Genomic DNA, 21,622 nt, shown 5'->3' with positions numbered 1-21,622 from the left:
AGAGACAAAGTCTCTTAACGTTCTCTCTGTTAATGATTAATAAATATAAACGAAGTCTATATATTACATTTCTACAGGAAATCATACTTCTTTGACACTTCAGGAAGTACCAGAGGTCTTAGAGAGTCATCTCTGAGCTAGTCTAGCTCTGGATGAAATGTACCAGCTACACTAAGGATAAGAGCACCACATAGCTAATAATTCTATGAAAACCCACCCAGTATCAAGCTTGTAAAAATGAACATTGACCTAAAATTTACAAGGTATAAGCTATTTTTACCACACCGCTGCTGTTATCAGTGTAAGATTTTTAGTGACAAAGCTGTGTTATCTCTTCAATAAAGTATCTACTAGGTTTATTTTTTTTTCCTATGAGACATTCATTTATTGACAAACTGCTACCACACCCCTATTGATGGCTGGGGATGTACATGATCCTTGTTCTCTAGAAGCTGCTGTCTAGTGACAAAGAGAGACAAAGAGCGACAAGCAGTAAGTGTACAGAGGAGAGGATCAATCAGTGAAATCAGATTCAGGTGCATGAGAAACCTACAGTTCTCAGGCCCAGAGAGAATGTCAAGGCTGGGTATTGCAAGACTTCCCGGAAGATGAGCTATCTGAGGTCAGAGGGCTGTGAAGTAATCGTACCACAGATACCACTCTGTGGGTCTTAAGGTGAGAGAGTCAGATGCACCGAACCAGAAATGAGCAAGATGTGTGGTGTAGGAGAGATGAAGGATGGGATGATAGAGACGGAAGACAGCAGGCTTGGTGACAGTTAGTCCATCAGAAGGTGAGACCTGAAGCCAGATCCAAAGTCAGATGCTAGAACAAGATCCAGAAACACAGTCCTATGTTCAATAGAAAGCAGCAGGCTGAGCCAGAAGCAGAAGGCCTGGGTCACATGCCAGTGATTTTTGCTGAGGTTTGAAATTCAATGTTTCATTAAAAAAAAAAAAAAAAAAAAAAGGTTCTGTTACAAATTAAAGGCTAGTTTTCTTAAATGAGTACAAAGCATGGCTGGAGAAGGAGAATTTGTATATCTGAACAGTCTGACAGCATTTCCACAGAGCGCCTTGGGGGATTGAACATAGAATCTGAGATTGCTACAAAATTGCAAGTTGAAGGCAACTGGCAGCCACTACCACGTTTATGAAACTAATCAGGGGGTGAACAAGGAACAAGGTTCGGGAAGAATCCAATTTGCAGTCAGCTTCCACATCTGCAGAATCCAAAGCAGTAGGGGTTGTAAAGGTCATTTTTAATTGAAAAGCTTTTCCTTATGTATTCAATGAAGAAAATAATACCTCCTTAATGCTGTAATTCAACAATTGCAGTGTGTTATTAATTCTTAATAATATACAGAAAGAAGATAGATGGGGCAGTTTTCTCATTAAACAAGATCATATCCATGCTGGTGTCATGATGAACTCTCTACATTTAGTATGTAGATCCATCAGTGCTCCCTGTGTGACCTCTGCATTTCTGGTATTTATATTAGGGTGCTTAACACAGCCCTGGAGGGTAAGACTTGCTACACCCTTTATCCCTAGAAAATAAATCAAGATGTGTAGGTTAAATGACTTCCCCAAGACACTCCATTGGTGGGTCATAGGAATGCATTTGCAATCAGGACTATTTTTAAAAATCCATATCTGATGATGCAATGTAGATCAAAGACTTTTCAAGATGCTTTTAGAAGTGGAAAGACGATTAGAATGTTGCAGATGTTACTGCGAGTAATTTCTTATTTACCGAATGTGACCGATTGCTTAACCTGTTTATTCTAAAGGATGCAGAAAATTAATTAGGAATGGGTATTTTGGCCTGGGCAGCTCCTTTTCTCTAGAGACTGACAAAGCGTTGCTTGCCTCTGACTCCCCAGAGTAGCAATCACATCTAGCCCTAAACTTCATCTGTTGTTCTGGTGTAGCAGAGGCCGCCCTGGAGAAACAGACTGACCTTTGCCAAGCAAACCAGAGAAATATTCTCTGTTCTGTCATACGTCCTTTGCTGGGAGAACCACAGTCCATAGCTGTCACTGGCTCCAAACCAACACTCTTCCGAACACAATGCTCAGGAAAATGAGAGTCTGACAAAAATATGACTTTCAATCAGTTCCTTGCTTTCAACACCTCTCTTCTCCATCACAAGTAACAGAACTGTGATTGACAACTAAAACTCCTGTATGTGGAATTTTACAAATGGACTGGTCAGACTTAGGTATGTCATGAGGGTTTCTAATGTCGCATGATATAGGCAATGAATATATTATAGCTTTAAGGTTAAGGCTGCACAAAATGTGTTCAATAGGCCAAGTTCACACTCACACTTGTGTGTTATTAGATTTAGCATTAGTATATGGAGTCTTTGAAAATAACAATAGTTCCTGGTTTTCCTGATCATTCTTTCCCCATGTTGTCTTCCATGAAAGCATTTTCCTTTCCAACATATGAAGTTGGCTGATGTGTTAGAAATTCACTAAGGAGTGGAACTGGACCAGGAACAGTGTGATGAAAGTGAGAGCCACCTGAGAGACTATAATACATACTTATTCTTCTGACATTTAGCAAGCAAAACATTTTGTTTTACGACTCCTGGTGTCAACAAGTTAAAATCTCCATAAAACCTTGTCTATATAGTATTTACAATGCAAATGACATAGCACATCCCCAGTTGTCCAGAAAAGGAAGTGGGAAATATTCTGATTATGTCTTTTTGCCCACAACACCTGCACCCAGATTCCATCTGCAGACAAGACAGAGGGAAACTCTAACACTTAACTCAGGTCAAGTCAAGACCTCCTGTGTCCCTAAAGAAAGCCATGATTCCCAGTGGTCTCTATCATGTCTTGGGTTTTTATGTATTTCTGACCTGGCCTGCTGTGCTGACTCTTCCTCTGTGGCTGTTCTCAGCCAGCCAGGAGCACCTGCCTCAGGAAGATGGCAAAAGTTATTTATGTCACAGGAATTCTCTTCTGCTAGCACTCTCTGGTACTAGTTCCATATTTTACTAGTGTTATCACTAAATTGTTTAAGGTACATATTGACTATGTTACCCACCACTTCTCCCAGAATCCTCATTGGACATGTGGTTTACCTAAGTAGAGGGAGGTGTGAAGTGATGGGCCGATATGGAGAGGCAGCAGGGAAAAGTGTAAGGCAATGGTTCTCAACCTTCCTAATGCTACAGCTTTTAAATATAGTTCCTCATTTTGGAGTGACCCCCAAACACAAAATTATTTTGTTGCTACTTCATAACTGTAGTTTTAGTACTGTTATGAACTAAAATGTAAATATCTGATAATGTGACCCCAAAAGGGGTCATGAACCATAGGTTGGGAACCACTTGTCTTAAGCTGATCACACACTGAACGATCTTAAGTAAGTCACAGCCATACTGTTTGAATGGTGGAGCTTTCCAAACCAAGAGATGCTGTGTGGAATGTTCCAGACACTTTAAATCATCAGATAAGTGAGTCAGGTGCTACTTTGCTTCACAGATGTGGAAAGAGACAGACAGCTTGTGACCGGAACAAATGAACGATGAGCCACAGTGACATAGCCTGTGGCATTGTGGACAGTTCTGGTTCATTCTGCAGGGATATGCATGCAAAGGAAGGGACTGGTAATGTGAGAATGCAGGGGTAGTAAAGGGGTTAGGTAATGCCTGTTCTCTGGCCAAGTGTGAATGCTAAGTGCAGTAACTGGATGGAGGAGGTGACGCCTATTCTCTGACTAAAACCTCATGGTTTCACATCTCTGGATTGTACACTCAGGATCCCTTTGAAGAACAGACAAATAATCCAAGTAAAATGTTCTAGACTGAACATATATTGAGTATAGCATGTCTTTCTAGAAAAATGTTTTTCCATTTAAAAGATAACCTGCTAGACTACTGGCTTTGTTGGAAGATGAAGAAACCCCCAAAATACACTCACCAGCACAAACTGTGTTAGTGACACACCAAATAACACTCAGATGCTTATATTACTAGTCAGTCAAAGTTTTTCATATTCATGGTGACAAACATCTGGATATTGGAAAATGTGCAAAACACGAGCGTAACATATTCTACTTTGCCTCAGCTGTTAATCTTACAAATCCAGGCTGAGGAATGTCTGGCTCCTCTGAACTCTTTCAGGAACTTTCTTTGCAGCTAATGTTAAGATGGGAAGCTCTGGGCTGGCTGGGTATCAAGTCCTTGCTGGTCCCACTTGTGAAGCAATTCTAATAGATTCTGCTGAAAATACTGCTCCTATGGGGATCAAATCCTGAAGGTGAATTGGGGATCTCAGTGAAAATTTGCTCACTATGTTCCTGTCACTATCTAAAATTCTGCTAAGAAAAAAAAAAAATCCCATGGCTGTGGAAGAACAACTTCATCATGTTGAGGCATCTGATCATATGATCCCATGGAGGAAGGCTGATTTTCTATGTAAAGACAGGCCAGTTTCCTCACAATGTGTTGATTAACGAAAGGAAAGGAGGAAGGAGTAATATCTCTGCTTCCAATCGGAGCTACTTAAGAACGACTGTGTAGTGAAAGGGTATACCAGTTAGCCGCATTGATCTCTTCACTGTACTACAGAACGCCTGCCACTTAAACATCTCCATGTGCTTGTGTCACAAAGTCTAAACATGTCAGAGAATTTTCAAAGGCACGTCAAGGTTTACAAAACCCTTTACAACCCTCAGGCTAAGTTTCTCAGGTATTATCAGGTGATAGATACTTCCCTAAGCATATTATGTATTTTTTCATTCTGACCTGACAAGTCTTTCAAGTATGTGGGTATGGTCATGCATTGCCGCTATGACCATTAACAATGAGGAAAAGAGTCACCGAGAAAAAGAATACTTCTAGATGGCATGCATATTGAAATCTGTGATGGCTAAAAGTATCATTAACATAGTACATGCACATTAAGTCTTCAGCCCTGTACTCAGTATTATTGATGGGATCTGTACACTTACTGTTCATGGGAATTATATCACATTAGTGATATATTTACTTCTCCTATAGTATAAGGAAAATTTTCTAATTCACATAACATTGATTTCTTATTCTGTGAAAGAAGAAAATCTATATCATATATATTTTATTCAGGTTATTCTTTCTGATAATCTTTTAAGTATAAATGGGCAAAGAACTGAAAGCCATAATATTTCTCTTCTATTAGATTCAGTGTATCTGGTTTTATGTTGAGGTGCTTGATCTATTTGGACGAGCTCTGTGCAAGGTCATAAATATGAATCTATTGTCATTCTCCTACATACAGACTGACAGTTAGACTAGCACCATTTATTGAAGATGTATTCTTTTTTCTACTGTATATTTGTTAGCTTCTTTGTCAAAGATCAAGTTTCCATAGGTATGTGTGTTTACCTTTCAGTCTTTGATTCTATTCCATTGATTGACCTGTCTGTCTCTCTATAAATATCATGCAGTTTTTATCACTATTGTTTTGAAGTACAGTTTGTGGTCAGGAATGGTGATTTCCCTCAAAAGTTCTTTTATTGTTGAGAATTGTTTTGACTATACTGGGTTTTTTTTTTGTTTGTTTGTTTTTGGTTTTTTTTTGTTTTTTTTTTTTTTCCAAATGAAATTGAGAATTTCTCTTTCCATGTCTGTGTAGAAATGTGTTGGAATTTTGATGGGGATTTCATTGAATCTGTAGATTGCTTTTGGTAAGTTGGTCATTTTCACTATGTTAATCCTACCTATCCATGGGCTGGGGGAAGAAAGGGTGACAGGGGGAAGCCCAGAGGGCCAGGAGAATAAATGGAAATATGCAGCCTCAGGTGTGGAAGGTGTGGGGACCCTCTAGAAAGTACCAGAGCCCAAGGAGGTGAGAGACTCTCAGGACTCAATGGGGGTAACCCTAGTCAAAATGCCCAACACTGGGAAGAGGGAACTCAAAGAGTCCACCTTCAGTAGACAGGGCATCAAGTGGAGGGACTGAGTTACTAACTCACAGTCAAATTTTCTGACCCAGAATTGTTCCTGTATAAAAGAACTTCAGGGACAAAAGTGGAGAAGAGACTGAAGGAAAAGAGGTCCAATGACTGGCCCAACTTAGGATGCATCTCATGGTTGGGGGGCACTAAGGCCTGGCACTATTACTGATGTTATGATGTGCTTACAGATGGGAGCTTGGCATGTCTGTCTTCTGAGAGGCCATACCATCAGCTGACTGAGACAGATGCAGATACTTATATCCAACCATTGGACTGAAGTCAGGGACCCCTATAGTTGAATTGGGGGAAGGACCGAAGAAGCTGAAGGGGTAAGCAACCCCATAGAAAGACCAGCAACCTCAACTAACCCAGACCACAGGGAGCTCCCAGAGACTGAGTCACCAACCAGGAGCATACACAGGCACGTCTGAGGGCCCTGGCACATACAGAGCAGAGATCTGCCTGGTTTGGCCTCAGTAGGAGAAGATAAGCTTATTCCTCAAGAGACATGAGGCCCGAGGAAAGGGCAAGGCCTGTTGGAGGAGGGGAAGCATCCTCTTGGAGGCAAGGGGGAGGAGGAACTGTGTGTGGAGGGACTGGGGGTTGGGAAAATAACTGGAATGTAAAATAATAAAATAATTTTAAAAAGAAAGCTATAATCTATAACCAAGAACAAACTTCCAAACATCTGAAGTGTTTCCTGTGTTGTTCATTATATGTAAACATGACTAAAAAAAAAAGCATTGTGAGTTTTCTTAGACGCTGCTTTATTTAGAAATCTGTATCTCAATCTTTCCTTTATAGAATGATAACATGTTTATAATTTTATGTATCATTGAAATGTACAATTTAATTGTTGAATCTGATTTAGGAATGTTATAGTACAGTACTGTGTTATAGTGTTTCAGAGGATAACTGAAGCTTTGTTATGGATTAAACCACATTTCCAAATATTCTATCTACGTTAACCTAGAATTATCTTACATGCTTATGCACTAACACATACTAATATATTTTGCTTTTATTTGTCTGTATTTATAAGAGATTCTGCAAAATGTTTAGGGGTCACCCAGCATTATTTGCAAATAATTCACACAGCATTAACTTCTTTTACGTAAAACAACTAAGAGTGATGTCAACTAAGAGTGATACCTTATATACTCTGAATGGAGTAACCAGGAAATTCTCAATAAGCGAATGCATTCCTTCTCGTTCATGTTCAACCCATTATAGAAGAAAGCATCATGTCCTGATAACAAGGATGCATCTCCTCAAGTAGATGGCCACTGTGGGAGAAGACACACAGGAAAGGCCTTGCATTGTATCTCTCTCCACACTTGCAAAGACCCTGAGAAGCACGTATCAGCACCACAGTTCTTAGGTCTGTGTTCACAGGCACAGGGAATTACTCAGAAGGGGAGCCCTTGCATGCTGGAGAAGCCCACTCAAGGCCCTGTGTTCTGATAGCTTTAAACTTGTCTCATGTCAGACACTCCTGTCATTTCCACACTTTAAATCTTGAACTCAGTGAAGCAAGCTTGCTTTCTCCCCACATGGACTCAAATGTGAGATATCCAAATCTGGAAGAGTATCAAGTCTTTTGCTAACTGGCAGGTGCTCCAAACCGCTGTGGGGATTTGTGTCTGCTTTGCTGTCTCCACGGCAGATGCTTCTGCAAGAAGTTGGACTTCCACCTTAGGAACTATAATGGGGATGCATGCTACATTCAGTTGCCTGCAGGAGGGTTTATTCATATCAGGGGCCAGCAGTGGAGGTGGAAACCCATAGAACAGGGCTGCAGTTCTGGGCTGTGGGAAGCCTTGATGTTTCTGTATTCTATGTGGATCTCACTCCACACAAGTGCAAGTAGTAAAAGCAGAAGGAAAATTTGCATTTAAACCATTAGATGGGTTGCCATTGCATATACGCAATGCCAATAAGACAAGCAGCTTCCAGTGCATGTATGGTCAGACTCTACACGCCCCAAAGAAAACACTAGTTTTCAGTATCTGTGAATACTGATGTTGGGATAACAAAATGAATTCCTTTTTTTCTCACCTACAGTTTTTCAAGTAAAAAGTATTTTGAGTGCAGATTTCATTTTATAAACACGAATTACTCACAGTATGAATGATTAAAGCCAGCCTTGCAACTGCTAACTAAAGGGCCATTAATCCATATTTATCTTTTCTCTAAAGGAAATTAATAATCCACAACTCAATTTGAGCTATGTCTTAAAATATAAACTGGGAGTACCACATAGAGGGAAAAGTGGTTGCGTGTTTTTATTATCTCAACAGACTTCCTGGAAACAATTTCAAACTGATTATATCTCCTCCCAAATTAAAATTAAATATAAAGTTGAACACAATATCTAATTCGAATTTTATTAGATATTATTTTTGACAAAGACAAACTTGTGAAGAAACTATTTTTCCTCCGTGTTCTCACCTGTGCAATGGGGTTGCTAAGCATCTCTACCTGATTGTTGTCATTTGGATTCAGTTAGCCACTTTAATATATCAGGACTGAGCCAGGGGTATGCATGAATACAATTAACTATGGCTATATATGTCTTACTATCAAACATCAGGTTTCAAAGCAAGACAAACACGACTCTATAACTTAGAGGAAAATATGATAAGGCATTAGTGCGCAAACTATGAACAAACGAACTTGATGTCTGAAATATTTACCCCATACTATGATCTTTTTGAACTATAATTTCATATTTTTATAAATATACGCATTTAAATTTTTTCTCACTTTAAGTAAATCCAAAGAAGTCTGAATAACAGTGATTTGATGTTTATTTAACACATTTTATAAAGTATATTCATAATTATTACTTCTAAGGGAAATGCTAGATGGTTTAGTTTTTTTTTTTTTTTTTTTTTTTTTGGCCTGAAACTGAAATGACTTCCACTCTTAGTACATAATTTAGTCCTAATTTAAATTTTTGGTATTTAACATCTTTTATTGTTGTCTATCTTCTTGGCTTCAAAATTAAACACATAAGCCAGTATGAAAATAACTCTGTGATCATAAAACATCTAAGACAATATGCAAGTAAATTAAATGTCTTATTAGTAATATTAAATAACTGATCAAAGCACATATATCATGGTATATTTTTACTAAATATATTTGTACTTTAAGAAGTTAATAATTTTCCTACTAATGAGGACATTTATCTGGATACATGGGATAGGGGAAGCCCTGATTTTTCTTATGCGAAAAAGGGCTCAGAATTAAATCTTCCTAGATTTTGTGTTTGTGACTGGAAACTGGGAGAAAAACTGTTTTTGTAAATATATCTCTGCAGTGGGAAGACCTGTTGTGAGGCTCCTCGTGCCTTCTACATCCTAAGGACATGCAGTAACAGTTCTGTGGTTGGTGTTCATGTATCGTGGGTGCTGGTCTTCCAGATGAAGACTCCACTGAATTTGTAAAGGGATTCTTGCTAAACTTACCCCTAGTATAAAATGTCCCGCAGTCTCCTGTACTTATCACTTTAATGTCACTGTCATAAGTCTTCTCTTTTGTACTTCAACCTACTTGTCTGGCACAAGTGTCTGTGACTCAACTCTTTCTGCTACTGAGGTTTTGTGAAATTTGCCCAAGAAGTAGCATGTGAGCTGCCTTCCAAGTGGACTTCCAGGTAGGCTGTGCAGTGTAGGACCAAACTCTCCTTTGGAGGCTGTGGATGTCTAAGAGCACCGTGCTCAGTGCTCAGTGCTCAGTAGTTTCTTTTTCTTCTTTGCTGTCCACTTATTTGCCTCCAGATTTTCTCATTTTAGGATTTAGTTTCTGCCTACACAGGTGGGTAGAGAGCCATGCCTGGGAATTCTCCTCACGTCTTCCCATAGACCAAAGCCATGGCCAAGGGCACTCTGAATGAAAGACACTGTGACCCAATATTCACACCCAACCTGTGTTCAAAGTTGCATTTCTCAAAATTAAAATACAGCAAATGGGGGTACTGCAGCCTGAGCTGCAATTGTCCATGTTTCATCTGCTTAAACCTCATCTACTTGGATCTGTATTTGATTCAGACAGTGTGATATCGTTATTGTTTCCCCTATAACCTATTGCACCTTGGTGGAATAGTCTGACTGTTTTGTCCTTTGGTGATCCCACCTCATGGGTCAGGGATCATTCATTCATGAGGAAAAGGCAAGTTTGTCACTCACAGCCTTCACATCCACCCACCTTCCTTGTTGAGCATGCTGATAATCACTTCCACATAATTTATAGTTAGTGTAGCACCTATCTGAGCAGCATAATTAACTGTACAAAGGCACATAAATGATAAGTTAGGGAAGAACAATGGACATTGGAGGATTTTTTTAAAAAACAAAACCCACAAAACATCATTGCTTAAATTGAAATTCTTTTTCTATTGAAATATTCGTATCCTCAGATGCTGTTTTATTGTTGAATTGGTTTCCCATGTAAAGGGCCCCATAGTGTATTCTCAACAGTTCTCTACCTTGGCCATTAATCTCTCCCAGGAAGCTGTCAGAATCCTTTATGAAAATCGAAATGTACTGTATCCACTTTTCTTATCTTTCACAGGGCGTTATTTTGAGCAGCCTGGCAAGTTGGTTAAGCAGGAACTGCAGTGTAAAATCATATTAAGAAGACAGCCACAATCAGATTCTTTTACTACACCCACGATGGGTTCTGATCGATCAATGCAGGCCTATTGTTTCTCACTTTTCTTATTTTCTGGGCTCCTTCATTCATGATTCTGTCCTAATTCAAAGGGCTCCATTGGTGCTGAACTGTTTACATTCATCTTTTTTCTGTCTCAAATTGGCCTCTGTAATCAGGAGCCCTTGGAAGAAACCGCCATATTTTCTTCTTTATGTTAAAAAATTAGTTAATAATCTTTATGTGTTCAGGATTTCAGATCAAATGTGTTCAGTTTTCTCAAGGCTTGCCTGAATTTTATGTGTAACAACCATGGAGGGGGGATAGGCTATAAAATATAGACATTATGGGTACCAAAAAAATTAAATTGGTATTTTATTAAGTTATAAATAAATGAATAGATAAAATTTTCCTTTGAAACACACACTAGTTCACTAATGAAAGAAAACTGGTTTTGGCAGATTATACTTTTGATTTTGCCAATTGCTAAATTCTCTTACTCATAATGGAAAACATTTGCCTGCCATCTTTAGCAATGGTCGAAAGTCATCATTATCTAACAGATGCTGTGGAGCCCTGGCAAGATGGGTTGGCCATCTCAGTGAGGATATGTGGGCAGATATTCTCAAACTCCAGTTTTGTATTTAAACAGAGGAAACAGGGTAAATCAAATGTACTTTTCTAATCTTACAAAGAAACAGAAATATTTCAAATGAATGGCAGGGCTTTCCATTCCCACCTCAATTCCCACATGTGGTTTCCCTTTGAAGTATATGTAAACAAACAAAAAATTAAAAGAATCAAGAATACGCTTTGCTTCAAAAACACTGACAATCTTAAAGGAGCCGAAGCAAAATATCAGACAGATCACCATAGCATTCTAAGATGTTCCTCGGTTGATGAACACCAAGAGGGTGGCTCACATATCACCACATCAGAATAAGAAAACCAACTAGGGAATGAGGTGGGTAAGGTGGCTAACTGTAAGTAGGAATTATTTTCAGAATTACAGATGGGTGCATAAAAGTGAGATACCAAAAGGAGCACAGAGGAATGGAAGAAACTAGGAAGGGTCACAGTGTGATTGCAGTATGTCTGCACAGGATGGAGAGGGAGGAGCAAGGACCTATGACCCTAACACTTGCAGGGATGAAAGCCAGATGAATGCACATGTCATGGACTTGAAATGCTTCCAGTAGGGAATGAAGATGTGTTCAGGATAGATGAGGGACAGTCTTGAAAAGGTGTTTATGAGGACATTTCAAAATAAATTACATCAGAGAAATGGGACAATAAACTAAATGAAATTTAAATTTCATAAAATCATTAAGTGAAATACTATCATCTGTTTTCTGTACTTAAAGAAAAGAAGATTCCAGAGCTATGGGGAAACTTTCCAAATTTAGAAGAATCAGAAAACATCAGTATTCTGGATGTTTTCTTCATCAACCTAACTATGCAATGATTTATCTTCCTATCCACCTACCCATATCCATCAGTCCATTCACCCATCCATTCATCTATCTATCCATTCACTCTAAAATCAACTTTGATTATCTCCACCAGAACTCCTGACAGACTGGATTGTTTTGTCAACAGCAACATAATTCAAAGAAGTTAAGGCTGGGAAGCCATAGTCAAGACCCAATGGTTAGTTCTGAAAGATGAAAGGTTCAGTGTAACACAGACTGAGCAGGTAAAACATAAATATGCATAATACCCCTTGAGATACAGCTGGCCAGTCAGGTGGGCACCAGGATGCACAATTGCTTTCTTTTCCTGTGAGATATGGGCAGCATCACCAAAAGGAGACACTTATTTAGCAATTTCGGATTCAGACTTCAGTAGAGAGGAATGTATGGGAATTAACTACAGTAGGTATTAATATTACCTATTAAATATTAGATCACATAGTAGAAGCTTTACAACTTGAAGGTTTAGCACATTTAATATTGAGAAGAACGGGAAAACTGTTTCAACAACAATAAGAATAGCAAAGCAAAGAAAAGGTTTTAAGAAGGCACACTGGTCCTTTGTGCCTTCTAATAGAGACACCAGGAGACTGAGACTGATGGCATCAGCCAGAAGGATTCTTCTTCTGCTGGTACTCAGTGTACTCTCGGTGGACACCTGACAGTATTCCAAGGGGAGATGGTTACCGGGCATGTGGAACCCAGATGTAGTGACAGGAAAGCCTGCTTCATCATTAATCAAATTCATCTTTTTCAAAGGAGTGGACCCATGCACAATAGGTCTTAATGGCTCTCTAGTCGCTGGTGGCTTCATTTCTTTTTAATGCTTTTAAGTTTGCTTCCTCTGGTGTGTTAGTTATGTACAACAGTTATTATGTATAGATGAAACCAACTGTTGAAATTATCTGTGTAGTTTGAAGTATTTGAAATGAAACATTTCAAATGCCCCGTTTGTCTTTTGTTATGTTGACAAGTATTATTTGATTCTTGAGAATTTCATGTTAAAAATTTTGCTTACAGTATTTCTCCCACATAGTATATTATTTGCAATAAAGTTCTTTATATTTTAATTAATTTTTTTGTTATCAAAATATAATTAAGGAATATTTTACTTCCTTTTTAAAATTTGGATGTATGGAGGCAGGAAACCATTTGATACCATGAGGCTCCTCTGAATGAAAATTTCTTCATTCCAGCTGGGCTAGCTGTTGAGCCAGATTTATCAATCTGCCTGTTAGCACCCTGCAATGCCAGGATTGCAGGTGCCTACACCCAGGTAACTGGAAAAAGTCAAAATGTTAAAAATAAAATCTATACCAGCACATCTCTAAAAGTACACAGTGCAGTCATAAACCAATGCTAATAGAAAAGACTTCTGTCTTGTAACTGTCAATCACACATCATGAGGGCTGAATAGAGATTACCATCAATTTTTCTATCACTTACTTTGTGAAATGTACTTAGCAAAGCTCTAGACACTATTCAAATATACAAAAGTATTTTATAAAGTTAGTGATGCTACTAAATTTTACTAAAGAGCAGAGGCATCTTGAGAGAACTCATAGCTCACTGAAACAAGCAGGGTGGAATGAGAGCAAGAGGAAAGTAAGTACAAAGGAATCTGAGTTGCTGGCGTTTGCTACCACTGTCCAGAAGAGACCCGAACAATCTGAAAGGAACCCCATCTCCCTCAATACCCCTGGCATACTCACTGCTCCGATTAATATATGCATTATATATGATTCTGGGAATGAAAGGAGGCTCTTGCATAGGTAGACATCAGTTCACATCTGCCATGAAGTCAGTACACAAAGGAACAGGCAACACAGCGCAGCACAGGAGCCAAAGCTGCAGAGTCTTCTTCATTCCTTCTCCTGCCAAAAATAAAGGCACCTGACCCTGGGCTCCTGACCTGTCTAAGAGGATAGATCTCAGACTTCCTGAAGCTCGGACAGAAGCACAGCAGTCCCTGAAGAATGGACAGGACTACATGTGTGCACTCACATGGATCTGCAAGCTGCTTGCTTATTCACCTGAAATCTCAGACACTGCAGGCCAGATTCATCCAGCATCCTCCCCAAGGAATAGCCAGCAGAGGTCTGGCTTCAGCCTTAGCATTGAAAGAATAAACTTCAGCATTTGTAGGTACACTTTTATGTTCACCTTCCATCCAGAGTTTACCATTAAAACCATGAGTATCCTGTCTGTCGGAACACTCCAGTGGATGTCAACAGCCATACAATGAGCACTCTCCCACCAGGATCAGTCAACTTCGAGCACACAGTTGGTATGGTATGGGAGTCCATGCTTGCACACATTGGGACTGAGTTACTCCCTGTGAATATGAGTGTTGATAACACTGAAATGGGTACATTCGGGCCTCATGAGTATTTCCCAGTAAACCAGAATGTTGGAGACAGAACCTTGTGCCTCATACCATGTGCTCGCTAGGGAAAAGCTGTCTTTCAAACATAGTAATAATAAACGCAAATAAAGTGACTAAAAGGATGCAAATTTTGTCAGTTGGGTTAGATGTGAAGATGAAGGTTTCTAAGTCTCTGAACCTCAGTATCTTTTGGTCACACCCTGTCCTGCTATTTCATCTACTGTGGACTACATAACAGCATTTTGTCTAAGGTACAACTACAGAGAAGTGGGACTTTCATTAACACCATGTGTTATAAAGTAAGTCAAAAGTTAAATCCGAAGACAGGGACTCTGATTTTAATCCTGGTACCATGGAATTCTTACTAGGAATTACATGTTTGCAAACCTTCAACAACTTCATAGGATCAGTCTTCCCCTGAGGACATCCAGGGAGTCATCATGGATGATGTGTGTCTCCAAGAGACCAGCACGCATCACTTTGAATTATTCTTTCATGCAGATAAACGAATGGAAATGATATTCCCTCCTTATGCATACTCACACCATTTAATAGGGGAATATTTATGAGGTCTCTAAATGAGAAAGAAATAACACAAAGATATCCCCTTACTTCCTGGGTTCTGCATGGGAAGGGATTTCGGAATTAGTTGCTGGGGATGGAGCATGCTGCAGTAGAGTCGTAACTGTACCTGGTACACACTCCAATTCTGGTTTCATCTTGCCCATTCACCTCATTTAGAGATTTAGGCTGGAGAGAAGAGTAAATGTAGTAGTCACTGCACCAGGACTAAATCCAAAGTAAGCCGCATATCATCCTGTTTGCTCCACACAGGTCATCTTAACTCTAAAACCTGGTTTCATAAGCACTGACATAAATCCTAAGGCACATCCAAGCAAAGAATTAGTTCAGGATCCATGAAAAAGAACTGAGCCAAACTGGGTGCTATTGCTTGTTTTATTAATTAATGCAAATTAGTGTAGGGATTTAGAGTCAAAAATATAAAATAGGCTTGGGAGAAAAACTCAGAACTAAATCAGTGGCCTAGCAAGGGTGAGCCCCTTGGTTCAATTCCATGTTCTGTCTTCTCTCTTTGTCTCTGTCTCTCTATGTATGTATCTCTGTGTCTCTGTGTCTCTCTGTGTCTCTCTCTCTTTGTGTGTTTGTTAGTGTGTGTTTTGTGAAGGCTAAAGTTATGTTTTAAGTTTAAATTTTATTCCATAAGAGATATATAAAACAACAATGGCTCTAGCCTATAAGCACTATTTGCTCAAGGACAGATAAAACTGTAAGTCCCACTTACCCAAGGACAGATAATTTCCTGGAATGCCGGGGGCTGCTGTTCATGTAAGATAACAAGCCATGAGTTTTCACTTCTGTAAATCAAGGTTGGCTGCCCAACTGCAGAGGCTTTACTTCATCACTTGGTGGCATGAGGTATATCAGGATGTATGCTTTCCCCCACCGGACAAAGGCAGGAAGTACACAGCCTTGTGGGTTTTGCCTTTATATACATCTGCCTATACTAATTCTCCAGCATTATTTAGGAATCTGAGATATGGACCTGGCCGGTGTCCAACTTCCTGGCCAGTATTTAGTAAATCTTGCTTCAAATTTAACTTAAAAAAAAAATGTGAGAGTCATCTTAGTCTCACCTGATGGTAGGATTAACTGTGTGTCTGTGTATGTATCTGTGTGTGTGTGTGTGTGTGTGTGTGTGNGAGAGAGAGAGAGAGAGAGAGAGAGAGAGAGAGAGAGAGAGAGAGAGAGAGAGAGAATAACACATAATAAAAAAGTTTTAAACCAAGAGAGTATAGAATCTCTATTTCACTTCTTTTTTTCCTCTCCTTGTTGCGGGGATGTGGCAGTAGACACCTTTGCTCACTGAGTCATCTCACAAGACCAATTCTCTGGTCTGAAACCATAGCTGTATGAAACTGATATATAACTAGGAAGTGCTTATTCCTCCACAGTTGAGCAGAATAACATATATATGTTAAAAGGGTTTAGAATACTAATAGATAGGGTTAACCACTCTATGTGGTTAAAACTGTTCTCAATATATTATACCCCGACAGTGATCACACTGAAGATGTTAATTGGGTTTGAAACAAATTGAACATATCTACTTATCTCAATGTTAATACAAAATTATTTAACATGGATAAAATGTCCACGTGAATAAAATATTTCCAGCCAACCTTTATGTGTAAACAGCCTGTTGTGTCTGGCTTTCCCAAGCTCAAATGGAAAATTCACAAGCAAGGTACAGTTTTTATAACAATTCCACCATTCTGCCTACTGATTAATTTTCCTGAAATTCTATTTCTGTTACCCAGTTCCACTATCCATCAAACAACCCCTCATGGCACAAAGAATAAAATTCAAGGGCACTGTCCTGGAGTTGACAATATTTTACAGCCCAGTTTTCATTTACTTCTGTTAGAACCTTTCAAAATGACCTTCATGTAACAGGCAACTCAGTTCCGAATAATTACCACATGGAGCCGTTAATGATGGATTTCCCTGAAACATCCTCATTCTATTTGCCACACTTTAGGGTTTCACTGATCCTTTAATGTCCATTTTAAATTCCTCTTTGAAGTTCTCCTTGCCTCTTGTACCACATGCACGGCATTTCTACTGAAGTCTGCGTAATTAACGTAGGTCATGGAAGAACTTTCTAGGAAGTTTCTATCCACCCATATCCATGAAGCATACATAACCAGGACATTTTACAAGTGAAATTGTTAGATGGCTTTAATGCTTGCATACTCCTTTCTACTACGTTTCCCTTAGGGCCATCATGCTTTTTAGCAGCGCTGTGGTTTGAATGTAAAATGCCCTCTCTAGACTTGGGCGTTTGAACACGGGTCCTCAGAGGGTGGAATGGGAGGCTGTGTAATGTTTCAGGGACGTGGCCTTGCTAGAGGAAGTGGATCACTGGGGAGGAGCTTCAGATTTTATAACCCGGATCCACTTCCACTTCACTCTCTGCACTTGGACCAGGTGACTGGCTTCTACCCTCTCCTACCACCATGTTGACCACACAGAGGATTGCTTCCCTTGGAGCTGGAAATCCTTCCTCCTTCTAGGTGTTTTCTGTCTGGTAATTTGTCACAGCTACAACAGGCCTTCCATCTTTTTACCTTTTATGAATCTATATACTAACCACAAATTTGCCATTTATGTGTGATTTCTAATTGGAAATAAAGAGTTGGGATTTACCTAAATATACCTAGATTAAAGGAAAGGGGAAAGTGTGCATAGCCCTGATTCACCATTTTTAGCATCTGAATGAGTAGAAATTTGAGGAAGAGGAGTTCTCCTGGCATAGTCTTCTACCTCTGGGCTGTTCTCAACTGACAAGTTCCCTTTATGCTTTAAATGCAGTCTTTTGGACAGGAGGTTGTCATCTTTGTCTTCTACTCTTAAATTGACTCTCAATTAGCATTGCAACAACACAGTTATTTTTTGTTACTAGAATAAAAATCAGTTCCATTATGTAAATAACAATGACCAAAAACAAAAAAAGCAATTTTATACTCACTGACACTCTTCCTTCTATTACTGTTGATAACATGTTGGTCTCCGGTCTATGCTTGCAGCTAAGATCACCCTTAATCCCAGAGCTCTGGAGAGGGGCTCTCACATAATGAGCAGAGAGTATACACATCACAGTCATCACTTTCCCCCTTAAAGAGCCTGCCAACAGTTATAAATGTCCACCTTATTATATAGCACTTTTTTCCCCTGACTAATTCTTAATAAATTACAAATGTCAACAAATCTAAACTCTAAATGAGCTCCTTCCAAAACTTTCTGTTTCTTTGACAATATTATTTACTGGAGAAATATATCTTTAAAAATTAATGTAAATTATTTTAATATAACCCATAGGTACAAAGACACTAGAATTTTCTATATTTTAAAAATTCTGATCTACTTTAGGTCTAAATAAACTGAATTGACCATTTAATTTTGCAATTCCTTTTATAAATATTTATTTTTATGTGTGTGTATGCTTGTGCACTATATGCATGCAGGAAGCCTACAGAAGTCAGAACAGGGTGCTGTATCTCCTGGAACTGAAGGTGATTGGCAGCTGCCTTGAAGGTATTGGGAATATATAAATTCTCTTGCTACAAGGGACACAAATGAGTGGATTCTATCACAAAACTTCTAAGTGAATGTATAACCGATTTTAAATATTTTTCAAAATGTTGAATGTAGCCTGCCCTTCCTTGTTTCTCTCCCACCATGTGGATCCCAGGGACTGAACTTGTGGCCTCGAGTTTAGTTGTTGGTTGTTTTACTCACTGAGCCACATCGCCAATCCCCCATTTCTCAAATTTTAATTTAATACTTTTGCAAAATGTCACCATTATCAAGTCCCTTAAATGGCTGGGAACATGAGATGATGTTCCCCCAAATCTCCAGTAAACCACAACCTGCCTCTTAAGAAAATGTGGAGAACAGCAGAAGTATGTAGTTCAGGTTGAAACCAATTATCATTCCATGAATTAGCAAGCTGGTCTGACTTGTCTGAGCTCCATTTTGATGTATTTGAGAGCATTCCATTGAGCTAACTCCACATCATGCTCCTGATGTCATGGTAACCTCCAGTGTGCGATGGTTTTGATACTTATTGTGCACAAGAAAGCCAGGAATATAGAAAACAACAAGATCGCTGTCATCACGTCAAAGCAATGATTCCATAAAACGTGGGGTGTTGTGTCTTAGAAAGAGATGAACCACACAAAATGTCAGCACAGGCTGAGGGAAGCGCGTCTTGTTACCACCCTTCCTGGAGGTCTGTTTATAGTGCATACTTGTCAATACTAAAGGTTAGCCTGATCACCAGCGTCTTCTAAAAGGTTATTTGAAACAAATGAGAAAACATGATTTCACTCCAGTTTTACAGAGTTATGTCGGCGGGGGGAGGGGGGATTGGTGGGGGAAGTATATAATCAGCATGACAAAAATCCACGGGGGTGGTTTTCATGTACTCCCCCTTTAAAATGATTTCTTCCCTTATTTAACTACCATTTTACAGTCTCTCATGTAAAATGAGCAGGAATGAACATTTACAAAGGAAATTAAACCCTCTTGATCTAGCCTGGTCAGTGGTCAGGCCGTATAAGTGGGGAATTAGCCTGCAATCATAGATATAATGATACCACATTATAATGAAAATCTGCCCTGGTTGGCTCCATTCAATATACTTAAAAATCCTTTAGAAATTAAGTTGCACCTATCTCTCGGATAATGATATGTTAAATCAGATCTGATTATTGCATTTACAGATGCTAATTTGGGAGGATAAAAGTGGCTCCCATGCATTTTTCTCAAAGGATCCACTGTTTAAAAGCCCAGATTTTTAGCCTGCTCTCTCCACATTTGCTAAGTACTTTTTCTAACTCTGTCTTTTACTCTCCCACTCACTTTTGAAATAAATTACCCCACTAAACCCAGTGCTGAACGGATATCAGAATCACACACAGTTTAAATAGTCACCATTGCAAAGTAGCCTCTAGAAGTTTTAATTTTTGGAAAAAAAAAAGGGTGCCTGGGGCTGGGGAGATGTTTGGCAGTCCATAGCACTTGCCGGTCTTGCAGAGGACCTGAGTTCTGTTCCCAGCTCCCAAGTCAGGCAAACAAATCCCAAACTCTAAGAAATCTTCTGGGCTCCATTGACATACATACATCGGTACATACCTACATGGGTACATACATACACTCATGAAAATAAATTTTTAAACCCTTTAAAATGTTGAATGCTTATAATAAAAAGAAATCATGCAGACACAGCCAGCTGTTAAAAGTTTCATTGTCCTTTCAATGAATTGTTTACTGTTTCTTGCATATATTCCTAAACATATTACATGAACAAAACATTCTTCCATGCATACATTCATTTTAAAATGTTAACATAGTAAGAACATCTCATGTGTAATGGACTATAAACAGCTGACTTTTCTCCTTGATACATCTAACTACATCTACATCATTCTGAACTGCCTGCATGTAGGGGGTCTTTCCTTTCATGTGCCTGAGTTTTCACCCACAAACTAAATGTAGAAACGGACTTATATAAACTGTTCGTTGAGCAGGGTGCTATCAGGAGGCAGCTTGGCTCTGAGGCTATCCAGAGTCACTCCGTTTAATACCAAAGATAATGAGCACTGAGAACCCTCATTCTGTTGGGTTGAGGCTGGTTAATGTGTACTAGGTAGTAGGAACAAGGGGACTCAGTACCCTACTACACAGGAGTGGAGCTGCTAAGGCTGTGTGAACATTTCTCTTTCTCTAAACTGACTTCTCAAATGCCGTATTAGTTAATAGTCCCACAACCTTGGTACTTTGGAGAATAATTTACATATTTTATGAAGGGATAATCATATACATATATACAACATGTTGCAATTAAACACTTTTGTAACTTGGTATCTGGATATTTAGATTTGTGTGTGTGTGTGTGTTGTTCATGTGTGTAACAGCAATTATAGATGGAGAGGTCATGAATTTGAGAGAGTAAACGAGAGATAAGAAAGGAAGGAAGGAAGGAATTGGAGGGGGGTGAGGAAAGCAGATGACACAAACACAGGCATGGTGGCTTGAATGAGAATGTCCCCATAGCCTCATGTTTTGAACACTTATTCCCCATTGGTGGTGCTCTTTGTTTAGGTATAGGAGGTGTAGCCTTGCTTGAGAAAGTATATCATTGAGGCCTGGCTTTGAGAGATTAAATCCTTACCTTACCTGCGGTCTGCCCTCTGCTTTGTGTACAGACATAAGCTCCTGTTAATGGAAATTTTATGCATGATTCTCCATGCTATAATAATTTACTTTAAATTAATAAATATCAAATTGTACAACACAATCCAAAATAATCAATTAGGTAGAATTTGGAAACTTGCATTAGGGGAAATGAACTGAGCTCAGCTCAATATATTTGGGAGACTGTAGCAGCATATTAATCTTTATCTTTGCTTCAGTATCAGTTTCATTTGATCATAGAGAAAAAGCAGAGATAGGAAAGAAAACATCATTTAATATATGAAAGAAGCAAAGGTCTTGCAGTATGGATATGAACAGGCTTATATATGAAAATCATGATAAACATGTCTGACCTGAGAACAAATCCTGGA

The 21,622-nt window shown here is 39.0% G+C and overlaps 1 protein-coding gene across 2 annotated transcripts in view; it reads right to left on the bottom strand.

Moving 5' to 3' along the window:
• Negr1 (neuronal growth regulator 1) overlaps positions 1 to 21,622 on the bottom strand; it is a 718,441-nt gene that overhangs the window by 428,291 nt on the left and 268,528 nt on the right. The gene's annotated exons all lie outside the window — the stretch shown is intronic.

The sequence above is a fragment of the Mus pahari genome, chromosome 4, assembly GCF_900095145.1.
Source record: "Mus pahari chromosome 4, PAHARI_EIJ_v1.1, whole genome shotgun sequence".
NCBI classification, from domain to species: Eukaryota; Metazoa; Chordata; class Mammalia; order Rodentia; family Muridae; genus Mus; species Mus pahari.
Note: the sequence above shows the minus strand (reverse complement) of the source record. Positions and strands in the feature narration are given on the sequence as shown.